Source organism: Lactuca serriola, chromosome 4, assembly GCF_051521515.1.
Source record: "Lactuca serriola cultivar US96UC23 chromosome 4, Lser_US96UC23_V15, whole genome shotgun sequence".
Classification (NCBI taxonomy): Eukaryota; Viridiplantae; Streptophyta; class Magnoliopsida; order Asterales; family Asteraceae; genus Lactuca; species Lactuca serriola.
In genome coordinates, this window is record NC_136411.1 from 380,601,204 (window position 1) to 380,615,873 (window position 14,670).

A 14,670-nucleotide genomic window follows, 5' to 3' on the forward strand; every position below is an offset into this window, starting at 1 on the left:
CTTCGATTGGCTTGACTCATCCACTCCTTATCGAGGAAAATACAAGGTTGCTTTCAGAAGTGGTAATGTGCTTCCTATCTCTCGCATTGGTACCTTATCAGTTACACCACACCTAGAATTACGAGATATTCTTATAGTCGCTCGTATAAAAAAGAAACTACTTTCTGTCAGCAAGTTAACTAATGATTACCCAATTGATTTCTTATTTTCTAGGTCTTCCTTTGCAATTCAGCACTCAATCAACAAAATGATTCTAGCAACAGGCACACATAAAGATGGTCTCTACATTTTTAATGCAGTTTCTTAAGCTTCGGCGACAACAGTGATTTCTCCTACTAAAGCCACTTTTGAATTATAGCATAAAAGACTTGGACATGTTGCTCATGATTTTATTTGTCTTCTTAATAAGCACATATATTTGCATGTTACTTATATTTTACCACGTCCAACTATTTGTCCGTCTTGTGAACTTTCAAAGCAACATCATTTATCTTTTCAGTTATATGATAAAGGATCTTTGCATGTTCTTAATATGGTTCATTGTGATTTGTGGGAAGCAGCTCATGTTACCTATGTTGATGGATATCGTTACTATGCTTTATTTGTCGATGACTACTCCAGATTTTCCTGGTTTTATCCTCTTAAAAAAAATCTGATTTCTATGAGGTGTTGATAAAATTTTTAAAGTTTACTCAAACCCATTTTTCTTGCAAGCTAAAGGTCTTTCAAAGTGACGGGAGTATCGAATTTTTAAATACTCGGGTGCATAAATTGCTTCTTGATAATGGAACTCACCATCAAATGTCGTGTCCTTACACCCCACAACAAAACGGATGTGTAGAATGCAATCATCGCCATTTGACAGAAAATAGGTCTTGTTATGTTGTTTGGTGCTAATGCTCTCGTAAACCTTTGGGTCCATGCCTTCTCATTTGCGACTTATGTGATTAATCATTTACCCACCAAACTGTTACGACATAAATCCTATACCACCTAAGCCATGCACTCCTTACTTTCATGACGATCCTTTACCTGCTAGATTTACTGACAACGACACCCCTCAAATGTTACCACAACCATCCTCATCGACGTCACCATAACCATCCCCACCTTTATTATCGTCTAGTCCACCAAACCCATAGCCACCTCCTACTCCTTTTCGATCTTCAGTGCACCCCATGAACACTAGAGGTAAAATGGATGATGTGTGCAAAAGATTACCTATCAACTTTTAAATTTATAAACCTAACTGCTTATCTACTAATGCACCTATAAGCAGTGTACCTATCTAATTTTTAGTATAGGAAAGTAAGTTGGGTATCGAACACAAGAAACAAGTTTTAGCTAATAAAATAATTACTAAAAACTAATCTAAAGACAATAGCTAAAATGGGGGGTTTATCTGAGTTTGCAAGTTCATATCAACTTAATATAATCACTTTACTAAAAAATAATCAAACACTCAACTAAGAATGATTGTAATAAAGATTATGAGAACACTTCCGTTTAGCTTTGAATCCCCCTTTTCCCTATAGATAGTTTCTAAACATGGATCTATTCGGTTGGTTACCAATATTAATGTAATTAGCAGTCTTGATCCGATCTCAGCAGTCTTGATCTGATCTCCTAATATATTCACCAATTCATGAGCTACTATGTAATGATCATATACAAAGAAACACATAATTTATTATTCAAGATAATTGGCCTATGTAAGAGATACCTAAGGTAATTATCTATGATCAAGACAATTAATTAAACACAATTATGATCAATTATGTTCTCTAACACAACTAAAGTTGTTAGCTTTATTAGTTAATCTAAGATTTGGTTAATCCTAGCTCTAGCAACTTAATGATCATAAACTACTAGGTAATCATGTTCATGCAAATCAAATGGTCATTGAACTACACTTAACTTTAACTAAAGCAACAAAGACTAAAACTTTAACATGCTAGGTATTGATAATCAAACACTAGCTTTAACCAACTTCATTAAATCCAGGAAAAGGGAGAAAACTATCACATAACATTAGGGTTAATCTACACTAAATGAAATCCTAATTATTTAACTACGATAATTCTAATACAAACCAAATGTGTAATGTGAATTCTTGCTTTGATTCTTCAAATGTTCAATCTCCAATCGAATTCTTCTTCCAATGGTCAAATTCCGTTGTTCTCTGGCTTCTGAAATTGACTATAACTTCCAAAATATCAATCCAACATAATCAAGTCGAATATGTAAATGAGTATTTATAGTTTTCTTATAAGGCATCTCACGTCATGAGAATTAGGGTCTCATGTCGTGAGATCAGTATAAATCTGTGTCTGACAAGGAAACTTGCATTACGTGTTGTTATCTTCTGGAACAATCAATCTTACTTCGTGATATTATAGTTCTCATGTCGTGAGAGAACTGTTAATTATCATTCCGCACAAAAACAAAAGTCCAAAATTTTGTCTAGTTTCCGGAACTTTTTGATTCCCGTCAATCAGAGTTACGAGTCATGAGATATGGCCAAAATACCGACGAGGGGTCAAGATGTCATGCATAATCCTTTTTGTGTCTTTTTTAGCTCCAGTCCTCTAACTTCCATCTTATGTTCAGATTTGGCCATTTTCTTTTAGAATGTCCAATTTAGCTACAAAACAGAATTTAAACATTATAAGTACCAAATATCTTCATTATTAACTAAAATGTAGCATAAATGTATTAAAATAAAGCATAAATATATGAATGAATATGACAATATCAATACGTATTGTTAAACCTCATCATATCCTTGATCTTCTTGCTACTTCTCCAACAAACTTGCATAATGCTTTGTTCGCTGTCAAGGATCCCAAGGGTTTTAAATCAGCTGCTGAATTTGACCATCAGCATCATGCCATTACTAAAGAAATCCAATCACTTCATTAAAAAAAATACATGGTCACTCGACCCACGACCATCAAATGCAAACATAGGTGGTTTTAAATGGGTGTTTTGCACAAAATATCATGTCGCTGGTACGATTGATCGGCATAAAGCATGCCTTGTGGCACAAGGTTTCACCCAAATTTCGGGTTTTGATTTCTCTCATACTTTTAGTTTGGTAGTTAAAACCACAATAATTAGGATTGTTTTAACCCTGACTGTTACAAATCAATGGAACCTTCACCAACTTGATGTTAAGAACGCTTTTTTAAATGACCATCTTCATGAAACGGTACATGAAGCAACCTCCAGGCTATACTGATCCACGCCATCCCCACCATGTGTGTCATCTCAACAAGGCTCTTTATGGCCTTCGTCAAGCCCCACTGGCTTGGTTTCAACGAATAAGCTCTTTCTTAGTCACCCAAGGATTCAAGTACAGTCAAGCTGATACATCTGTCTTCATTTTTCATCGTGGATCATGCCTTCTATACCTTTTAGTATATGTTGATGACATTATCTTAATAGGAAATCACGAGCCCTCTATTGCCCGCTTCATCACTCGCCTGAAAAATGAATTTGCTATCAAAGACATGGGAAAATTAAGCTACTTCCTTGGCCTTGAGGTCTCTTATAAGTATGATGGCTTGTTTCTTAATCAAGGTCAGTATGCTAATGATATTTTAAGTTGGGCTGGTCTTCTTGATTCCAAACTGGTTGTCATGCATCTTGCCACTAATGATGTTTTTTCCACTAGGAGCACCCCTTTTCATGACTCTACCCTATACCGATCCTTTATTGGAGCTCTTTAATACCATATTATTCTGATGGATATTGGGCTCGTTGTATTGAAACTCGACATTCCAACTACGGTTACTCGATCTTTTTTAGTAGCAACCTCGTCTCTTGGAGTGCGAGAAAACAACCCACCGTTTCTAGATCCAGTTGTAAATCTGAATATCTGGTGATGGAAAACATTGCTGCAGAACTTATATGGATTTCTCACCTCTTGCGTGAATTAAATGCTTTACCATTTGATGGGTTTTATACAAACAATCCTATGTGTGCATGCAACCCTAATTTGGATCTTTGTTTTCACTATTAGATACACAACATTATGAACACATGGATAAAACCCTAATGTAGCATGCTATTTTCGAAAATCACATAGAAGGCTAGATCACATACCTCTTGTTGTTATATTGCAATAACAACTTAAATCTTCAAACCCTAAGTCTTGAAAGCAAGCACCACAAGTGTAGTTCCTCTAATGGCTCACAAACACCACAAGCAAATGGAGAGGCTATAGAGAGAGAAGGGAGGAGGTAGAAATCGTCCTTGGGAGCTCTTAGAAGCAAGTGGACGAATTCTTAAGGCCTAGGGGTCTTTATATAGGGTTGGGATTAGGGTTTCAGTCCTTATCCTTATCCAGTTACTTGCCCACCAAGCAACCACAAGATAAGCCTTGAAAAATCCTTATGTCTTGGACCTTGGACGATTTCAAGGATATCCTTATCCTTGAATTCGTCCATCCTTTAACAAGGATAACCATTGCCCTATTTTGCAACTATCACATAATTACAATTCAACCCCACTAGTTTAATTAATTACACTTGATCACAAAATTAATTCCTAATTAATTATTGACCAATATTAATTAAACAAATATGATTTCTCCTTTAATATATTATTCTTATAACATATTAATAAATCATAATAACCTCTTTCTCTATTTATTTCTCCAGTCAAATTGCTTTGGTGAAGGCAACCCAAAAGGATCATGCACAACCGGGTCAAGTATTTACCAAATATGGTTACGGGCTTAGACATTAATCCAACACCATTTGCATGACCAACGTTACTTTGTGACAATTTGAGTGCCATTTTCTTGAGTCAAAACTCGACAACACATAAAAGAGCTAAACATATTGATATTGATCATCACTTCATTAAGGAGCTGGTGTTATTGGTAAAATGTGTGCAAAGTTTATTCCCTCCAAGCTTCAAGTGGCCGATATCTTCACAAAACCTTTGCGAAGACCACTTTTTGAACTATTTTGTGATAAGTTGAGAGTTCGTCCACCACCAATATGCTTTGGGGGGGGGGGGGGTATTAGAGATAAATCTCATCCATAGTTAGCTTTATTTGTTTCTCATATTAGTTATGAAATTTACCTTGTATAGCTCCTTTAATTGTGTTGTACTCTTGTATATATTCTAGTTCATTGATCAATAATATTAAAGGGGAAACATTTATCCCACATTCACACTTCTTTTGTTGTACAAAACTGAACTTAAGATATATTCATCTACTAGTTTGTTGGAATCTTTAATTGTAGGGTTCTGTTTGTAATTTTTTTTAATAGAAAATTAGATGTTGGCGGTGATGAAAATGGTCGACGATCTTTCAAACAAAATAATTTTAATGAAGTTTCACAAAGAACAGAACCTACCTTTACAGCATCTACTCTAACAAATTTTGATTTAATTGATCTTCCTTTGAGTCTCGCATATGCCAAAACTTACATCTTATCATCCGAACAAAATTGATGCGATAAGGAAGGTGTATTGGACTAAATGAGCTTGTCAACCAAAAAAGTCATAATTTTACATCAACAAAAAGGCATTAAGCTAAGAATTTGTGGTATGGGATGGTTTGATGAATTCAATTCGTAGAGTACAAGATAAAAAAAACAACGCTTATTGTTTGTGATGTTACTTGTTTGGATACATTGTAGGACAACAAGGGCGAGAGGCGTATTTATGACCAAAGGATTTAACACTTAGTGTAAAAATTTATTATTTGCTTATGTGGGTAATGATCTATTAAATCAAACTGAGCTTGAGAAGAATAATTTTCCACTTCGATTACGTGCTATAATTGGTACTTACGGATTTTATTGAAAATCTGTTATCCTTTCATAGTCATGATGATTTAGACAACTCTTTTTCTTGAGGATTTTTCATTGAAACATCACCTTTAATTAGAGAGCACAATGATTTCTTTAATTTCATTGGCTTTGTGGGTTAATTTGATTGATCGATTTTTCGGGATGAAAATATGGGTTCCTTTGTTGTAATTAGAAGTTTAGAATGGAGTACGATTACATATTATTACTTTTGTTTTCAAAACAACACTCACCAAGCTCAATGAAATTCCTCGAAGATATTTAATGAATTGATTGTTTGCCCTTCTATTTTGTAGTAGTGCACATTAGACATTACAAATTACAAACTGTGTATACATATTTTTGGGCCAAGGGCAAAAATAAAGAAATGAAAAAAAAAGAAAAAGACAGCCCACGCTAGCTATTTGTCTATATATCATTAACAAACTATGTATAAATGACCCAAATATTTTTATGATGTTTTTTTTTTTTTTTTGGAAATCATTATAAAAAAAGTAACTAGAAATTCCCTTTTCATGCATCTTCCTTTAAATATTGCAAAAATAATGCTCTTTTTCTTTGTTTCATTCCATATATACAGACACTTATATATGAAGAAATTTATAAATTTAGCCATTTTTAATGACTTTTTAAGTTTTATCAAAATGCTAATTAAATATAAAAAATAGTCAACAAAATTGCATATGCTTAGCCTCACCAATAAACTATTCAATGAGTTGCTTCACTTGTTTTTTTTTCCTCTAAACTCTTTTTTCCAATTTTGCAAAAGAAAATAAGAACTCGGTTTGGCTATTTTTCACAATATTATTATAAACTTATATTTTGTATTTTATGGTTCTTCACACATACGAGTTACGATCAATATAACTGTAGGTCCTTAAAATTTTCGGTTCAGGACAGACGCCCATATTGTATTTATTTTTGGGAAGATTCTGTATACGGAAGTTGCACTTTGTATGATATATAGTTTGTAGAGACTAAGTCTATATGTATGATTGGAAAAATAGTTGAAAACGGAAAGCTACATTTATATAAATATATTTATCAAAAATAACTTTAAAATATTAACCTTTTAATATTACATAAAGTCCCTTCCAAACATCTTTTTGGGCCCAAGACAAAAAGAACAAAATACCTTTAAAATACACAAATTTCATTAACTTGTTAAAACAAGAAGATTAATTATACTAGTTTGTAAATATAACATTTTTGATAATAAAAATTCATATATTTAAAGAAAAATAAATTTTTTAGTTTTTTAAGATGTAAAATTATTAATGACATCTACAAAATCATATTGTCTAACATATAATAATAAAATCCATAAATTTTTTAAGCTCTTTTGAAAGATGGACCTAAGTGACTGCCCACGATTAATGAGTAGAAGCCTTAATCTATAACAAGAAATTGTTGCAAAACAACAATTATAATGTGAAAGTGATTGGCCCAGGAAACTTGGGCTGGGCTATTAACAATATCTACCTTTTAGATTATTAAAACTTAAATTTGAATATATATATATATATATATATATATATATATATATATATATATATATATATATATATATATATATATATATATATATATATATATATATGAAAGTTAAAAAGATTATTTTATATATAGTTATAAAAAATGATAATAATAATAAAAAATATATATTAAGAATGATATTACAATTCATATTTAATTCCCAAAATGATTTTTTTTTATGTTCCAAAACAAATATAACATTTTTATTTTCAATTTTTTTCTGACTAAAATCTTATAAAATAAAAAAATCTAGAAAAAAAAGAAATACATGGAATGACAAAGAATTATTATTCCACAATTGGATTTTCCTTTTTAACTATTTAACCCCCATTGACTTTAAGCATTTGGTTTGTAAACCATAATAAAAAAGTTGTGTGAAATAATGAGTAAAAGATTGAGAAATTTATATGGCTAATTTAAAAAAAAAAAACGTTGGAGAGGAAAAGAAACAAAAGTTATGTGAAATAGTATTCACCTCACCACAGCACAGTAACATCTCATTTTACCGTTGCGTGCTATGCCATAATGCCAACAATACACCCTCTCTCCTTATTTCCTATAGTTTCAATTCACTTAACACATAGTTAAACAAACCACATCCAAACAAGAAATTTAATCTAATAAAATTTATTGAAATTTATCCCAAACTCAATATTTTATTAATAAAACCTTTGCATAATTATTATTGATAATATATATAAAAAGATTATTATTTTTGGGTTACATTGATCACAATCCCATGCATGCTATACAAAGTTACAAACAGCCTGTCTTTTTTGGGAAGACGTGTCCATATTTCTACATTTTGGACCACTGCCCATACACATATACTTGCCACTTTTAAACATTTATACAAGACACCACTACCCCTTTTTTGGTTCTTATTAGTTAATATGGTTCATGGTGAAGGTCTCATCTAGTTTGTACTTTAGTCCATTCGTATATATTAATTATATTTGATGAATCCTTTTTTATTATAATAAAAATATTTATCTATATTAAAAAAAAAAACATCTTTTTGACCATAATGATATATAAATACACCTTGGTAATATTAAAAATAACTATATATTCATGGTTTTTTTTATATGAATATGAATAGGCCCACAAAAAGATCAATTAGGCATTAAGTGCATTGGCCTTTGAATTATTTCACAAGTCATTTTCAATCTCTTGCTCTTGCCCACCCATATATATCTTTAGTTTTAATGCCTCCCTTTGGCTACTTTATTTTTACCTACCCTTTTTGTTCTTTATCAATATATATGTCTTGCAATTTGTGTTATTACCTTTTTCATTATTACTTTCTTATTATAATATATATCACCTTTTAAATTCTAAAAAAAAAAAAAAAACTTTAAATATAGCCTAGCTAACATTATATATAGACCAAAAAGAAAATGGCTCTGGCCTCTGAGAAAAGTGGAGCCATACCATGAGAATGTTTGTTCCATACTTAATGAAATAATCAATGGAAAGTGACCCAAATCACCATGACATGTTCTATTTTTGGACCTCAAATCCCCTTTTATTATTTTCAATAACCCTTTGTTATCATTAGGTTATAATTGGGTTAAACATATTTGACTTGCTAATTTAAAAAATGACATAAAAGTCTCGTATTTGAAATTTATCAAGATAAACGTTTAAAATGCAGTTAGTTTTTATTGTATGATAAGAAAAAGGAAAATAATTAGTTATAATTATATAAGATGTCACATTTATAACTAGTAAATTTTATGAATTGATGGATAGATAGAACCTAGAGTGTATGATGACATATGATTTAACGTTAGATTAAATTAAACACTCCTATGTTTTGGTCCCTTTTTCACGAAATGATTACTTATTTAACAACCTTTTGTGATCTACCTTTTTAGTTATATAATTATCATTAAAAAAAGTTTTTGTTGGTAACATTAATTAGTTTTACCTTACTAAATTCAACGTACGTTATTTATCATAATAATAATAATAATAATAATAATAATAATAATAATAATAATAATAATATTATTATTATTATTATTATTATTATTATTATTATTATTATCTTTATCATCTTATTTGAAACTGTTCAAACATCTTGTTGTCTGTCTATGTTTTTATTTAAATTTTTGATGTCCTATATTTTCAAAAAGGTTTATTGTTATCGTAACCCAACCAACTTAGGTATTTTAGATTAAAAGATTTTTTTTTACTTTTTATTATTATTATTTTTTTATTTTTTGCATTCTTTGGGTACGGATTCTTGTTTTTGTGGTTTAAAAGACCCATTTGAAAAAAGTGAAGGGGTCACCCGGTGAACCCCTTCCTAAGCAGCATATTTAATACGTATGTCACTTAATAAGATGTCACCCCATCAATTAAGATGACACACTCCCTTCAATTATAAACATCTTTCGATCTCTCATCCCTACATTGCGGGGAAGTTCTAATCCCACATATCCTTTTACCGGTGATTGTCTCTACCATTCCTCTTACCCTCTTTTCCAACACATCCACCAATCCACTATCATATGTCACCAAAATTGTCCACCAACTTGAAAAATGATTCTAGGTTTAAGAAAAATGATTCTAGATAGATTCCAAGCAAGATTACCAAGGAACAAAAACAAAAACCCAGTGAAAGTGAGAATTTAGCCAATAAAGTCGCGTTTATACTTAAACATAGCGAAATCCTCATAGAATCTCTGATTCTTTCGTCACTTCTTGATTGGTTTACTGAATAAGATAAATTTTGGCATTTGCTGGCATTATAGATCCTTATAATGAGTTCACTAATAATCCAATAAATAAAGTACTTCATCAGGTTCAAAATCCCAATAGCACCTCAAAAACACTAAAAATGACAGTCACACTAAGGAAGCAGCCTATAAAATGACCGCCATTCGGTATCTAAAAATGACAGTCACACTAATTAAGATGACCGCCATTAGTGAACTCATTTAGTGTTTTTGAACCTGATGAAGTACTTTATTTATTGGATTATTGTGCATCATTCACGAAGATGGTCTATAAGGGGTGTTTAAGGAAGCAGCCTGTAAAATGACCGCCATTCGGTATCTATTCTTACCCACTGCACCCCTGACTAGTGGAGGGTCGTTAGCCGAACGGGTAGGATACGACACTAAACTCTCATTAAAAGTATAATTACATAAATTAAGTAAACTTTTCTAAAATCCCATTCTTAGTTACGTTAGGAAAAATGTGAATTTGATGCTAACCCATGAAATTGCACATTGCACCTTATTGGTCGTTAATGGAGCGTGTGTGGTTAACCGACACACTAATATGGACTAATATTGCTGGCAATATGTGTCTCGTAAATTATCATTGATCATTGGAGTGTGTGTGGTTAACCGGAACATTGATTAGGTGATAAATGACATCGAGAGTACCAAGCTGATTTGCATGGTTATTCACATCTCGTTTGTGATCTTCGGCACTCCAGTCACAAAGTAAGAGCATAATCGAGATTAAACATGCCATTGAATAGTTCAATGAATCTCAAAAGATCTAGGAGTTTCATTTGATTGAAACTAGTAATTGCTTACCTACCTAAAATAGATTCGAATTTGATTACGACATCCCTTTTCAGAATTCGAATCGAAAATATGGATCCTAGCCTTAATTTAAATTTTTGGGTTAATAATTAAGGATTAAATAAATCAAATAACTTGAATTCTTTTCTTGCTTTATAGATGTCAAGTTCTGACAACTATGGTCTTCTTGGAAATGGTTTTCCTTCTCGATCTGAAGATGATCTTCCACTTATCGATCAAGCTGAAAGAACGTTCCCTTCTTCGAGCATTGGTGGAACTGGAAATCATACTTCTCCAACTCTTCCTCCACCACCTCTAGTGATTCTCCCTGACCCACGTTTTCGTCAAATTGAAAAGTTCAAGGTTACTCAAGCCTTGTTTCCATGTAAACACTTAGATGGAAATTCTGTATGTGTATATTTTCTTAAAATGAAGTCACACATTGACAGATTGGGAATGTTGGGTGTCGTTTTCCCAAAGGAGCTGGCTGTTGACTTGGTTCTTCACTCGCTTCCTGAGTCATATAGTCAGTTTGTTAAAGACTATTATATGACTGACAATAACGTGATTGATCTAACATATTTGCTAATTGCTACTGAAGCAGAAACACTAAAGTGCAATGGTCACACAAAAGTGTTTAAAGGATCAATCTCCCAAATTTCCATGGACCCTAATAATGCCAACATTGGTAGTCTAGAAAAGGTTTCTTTTCCCAATGAAAAGGGATCGGCCATAGTCAAACTGTTTGACCATATGGTAAAAAGAAAAGCCAGTTCTGAGATAGTCCCATGTGCTATTCCTGAAGAGTCCATATGTTTCTATTTCCAATTGAAGGGACATTGGATGTGAAGCTGCCCTGTCTACCTGAAAGATCGCAGAGATAGTAAAGTCAAGTTGTATGACTCAACTTCAGGTACATCCACTATCTAACTCTATTAAGCTCCTATTCATAGATTCTTAGTACATGATGTGATAATCACATTTTGATGTTTTGCAGGATCTAAGAGAAAGAAGGAAGCTTAAGAAGAAGATCTGATCGTAAGAGATGGATTTCGATCGCATGGTTCGAGGATCAGATTTTTGAGCTGCTGATTAGGAGTTATGATAGTGTAATAGATTGCTTTGGAAATACATAGTTTTCATATGTTTGCATTGTAAGGATAATTTTTTCCGCATTTTATCAATAAAGTGAATTTTTGGTTTTATCTCATTTACTTTTTATATCCTTGCAATGGCATTTATGAAAAATGGTGGTTATATTTCTATTATTAGCAATATTAAATATGGATATGATTCTTTGTTATATCATTTGTGGTAATGTCATAATTGACCAAGTGAAAAGGAATTCTCATCACCCAAGTTTCAGTTAGATAGAAACTTGGAGTCATACAATTCGAATTGTGTGATGTATGAGAATCTTGATGTTTAGAAGATTAATACTAATTCGTCGATCACATGTTTGTGTGAGTCAAAGTGAAGGACTAGTGGATCTAGTACACATTAATGTGGACTATTTGGATCCACCACAAAAGATGATAAATCTATTCATCATGATTTGTTGGTGGTTCAGTAAATATGGTTATACTTATAAGATCAAGTGTAATTTTTATTCTTTGAAAGGTTTCAAAGAGTGGCATAAGGAATAAGAAAAATCTATTAGGCAGAAAGATAAAAGTTTCTCCAGTCTGAAAGGAAAGCAGAGTACTTTAGTATCATGTTTTATGATCATCTTCATGATTATGAAACCATGTAAAATTGATCCTCCAAGGAAATATTAGTGAATTTGTTTTAACTAAGAAGAGGAATCAGATATTGTTGAAGTAGTTTAATCAATAGACGAGTCATACTTCGTTTCAAAATTGAGTTTAATTGTCACACTCTAGTAACTACAAATCGTACCTTGAAGCTCATTTCAAACTAAGTAGGTTTATAACACCTCATGAAATGTGGAGTGGACATGTTTCCTTACTCCAACACATTTGGAATTGGTAGTAGTGTTGTTTTGGTTAAAACAAAGGATAAACTAAGATTAATTACATGAAGTGTTTTCTTGTCGAGAATCCATACTAACTTCAGTATATTTAGTTTTGTTTTTCAAGGATTGTTCCTTGAGAGAGAAACTTATATGTCAAGAAGTCAGTGGAGTCGTAATGACCTTGAATAGTTTTAGGAATCAATCAAGAATAAACATGTTAGTTAACACTAGCGCATGACCTGGGGTTGATTACTTATCGTGTTAAGTTGACATATTCTTGTTTTTGTGCACCTTCCAGTTAAGTTGACTATGTATGTGAGTTCTATAAGTTCTCATTCAATTGCAATAGGTAGAGCACATTGCTCGGTGAGAGTACATTGGTCAATGGAAGTGATCTCCTTGACAACTTGGAAGCATTGGTAGGCGCTTGTGCTACCAGAAGGCAAGAAACTACGAACTGGTAAAGTTTAGTCCATGAAAGGGAAACTAAATTTGCTTTTGGTTTTGTCATCAACCTTATCTTATGATAGTAGGTTGGAAATGAAAAAATCGCATGGATAGGAACACATACACCATGAAATCTAGGTGGCAAAAGGTTTTGCTCTAATTCATGAAAATGATAATGAGGAAACAATTTCGCTAGTAGATTTTAAATCTGAATTGACATCATTATGGTTAGCAGCTGTGATGCGTTCTGAAATTCGTATATGATTATGACATCCCTTTTCCTAGTTCGAATTGTGAGAAATGGCAAGATATAGTTTGAACGTTCAGGAATTATTGCTATAAGTTTTGAAAAGGTTTAAACACACACGTATGCTATCTAATGAAAGTGTATGAGCTTGAGACGTCTAGATGAAGACTTATCAAAGCATCACATATCAAAAAACTGAACTTTAGTGAGAAGTCAAGAGCATTGATTTCTAGAAGTACAGTTGATTTCTTGGTACATGTCAAAGCTAGTGGGCGCATAATTGTTATGCAGATTGAAACATAATTATTATGCTAGGGGAGCATAATTGTTATGCTAAGTGCTGCAAGTTGGCAATACTTGTTATAGGAAACAACGTTTTCACTTTGCAAGTTGCAATGTTTTGAAAAAATTGTTTTTCTATAATAAGCTTAGGGGAGAGGGCACTCATACTTCATTTCAAATCTAAAAGTTTAGATTGAATTTTTAATGGAACTTAGTCATGAACATATATGAATATCGTGTTGAAATGATTCAACATAGGAAATTCTATATATGGAAATATTATAACAAGAGATTGATCAAGTATGATATCTTTATGTAAGACATTATGTATCAAATCCCGTATGCTTCAGATATGGGATTGATTACATACGCTATAATATTTACTTGTTCTTTTTTCCAAATACCTAGGGTATTAAGAATGGAAAAGGACTGGAACTAGATATGACTAGAGTTGCTGAGAAATTGTTAAAGGACAATCTGAAGTTCGCTGAAGATTGGTTGCTTATGTAAAATTGGAAGTATAGCATTTGGACGGATGATACATACATGTTTCATATTGGGATAATTCTTGATCAGAATTGATAGTCATATTGGAATATGGAAATGTTTCCATAATGAGAGTTGTTAATTAGAATATGAATGTGAGCTAGAAACCTTAATGCAAAGAAGGTGTTCAAGGAGTTACCTTGAATCTGATACTTCATTACCATGTAATTGTTTTAAGTAATAAAGTTTCATTGGAGCATTTAGTGGCATCGTTGGCTAAGTCTTTATGACTTTTAGGCCAATTCATCACAAAAGGATATTACA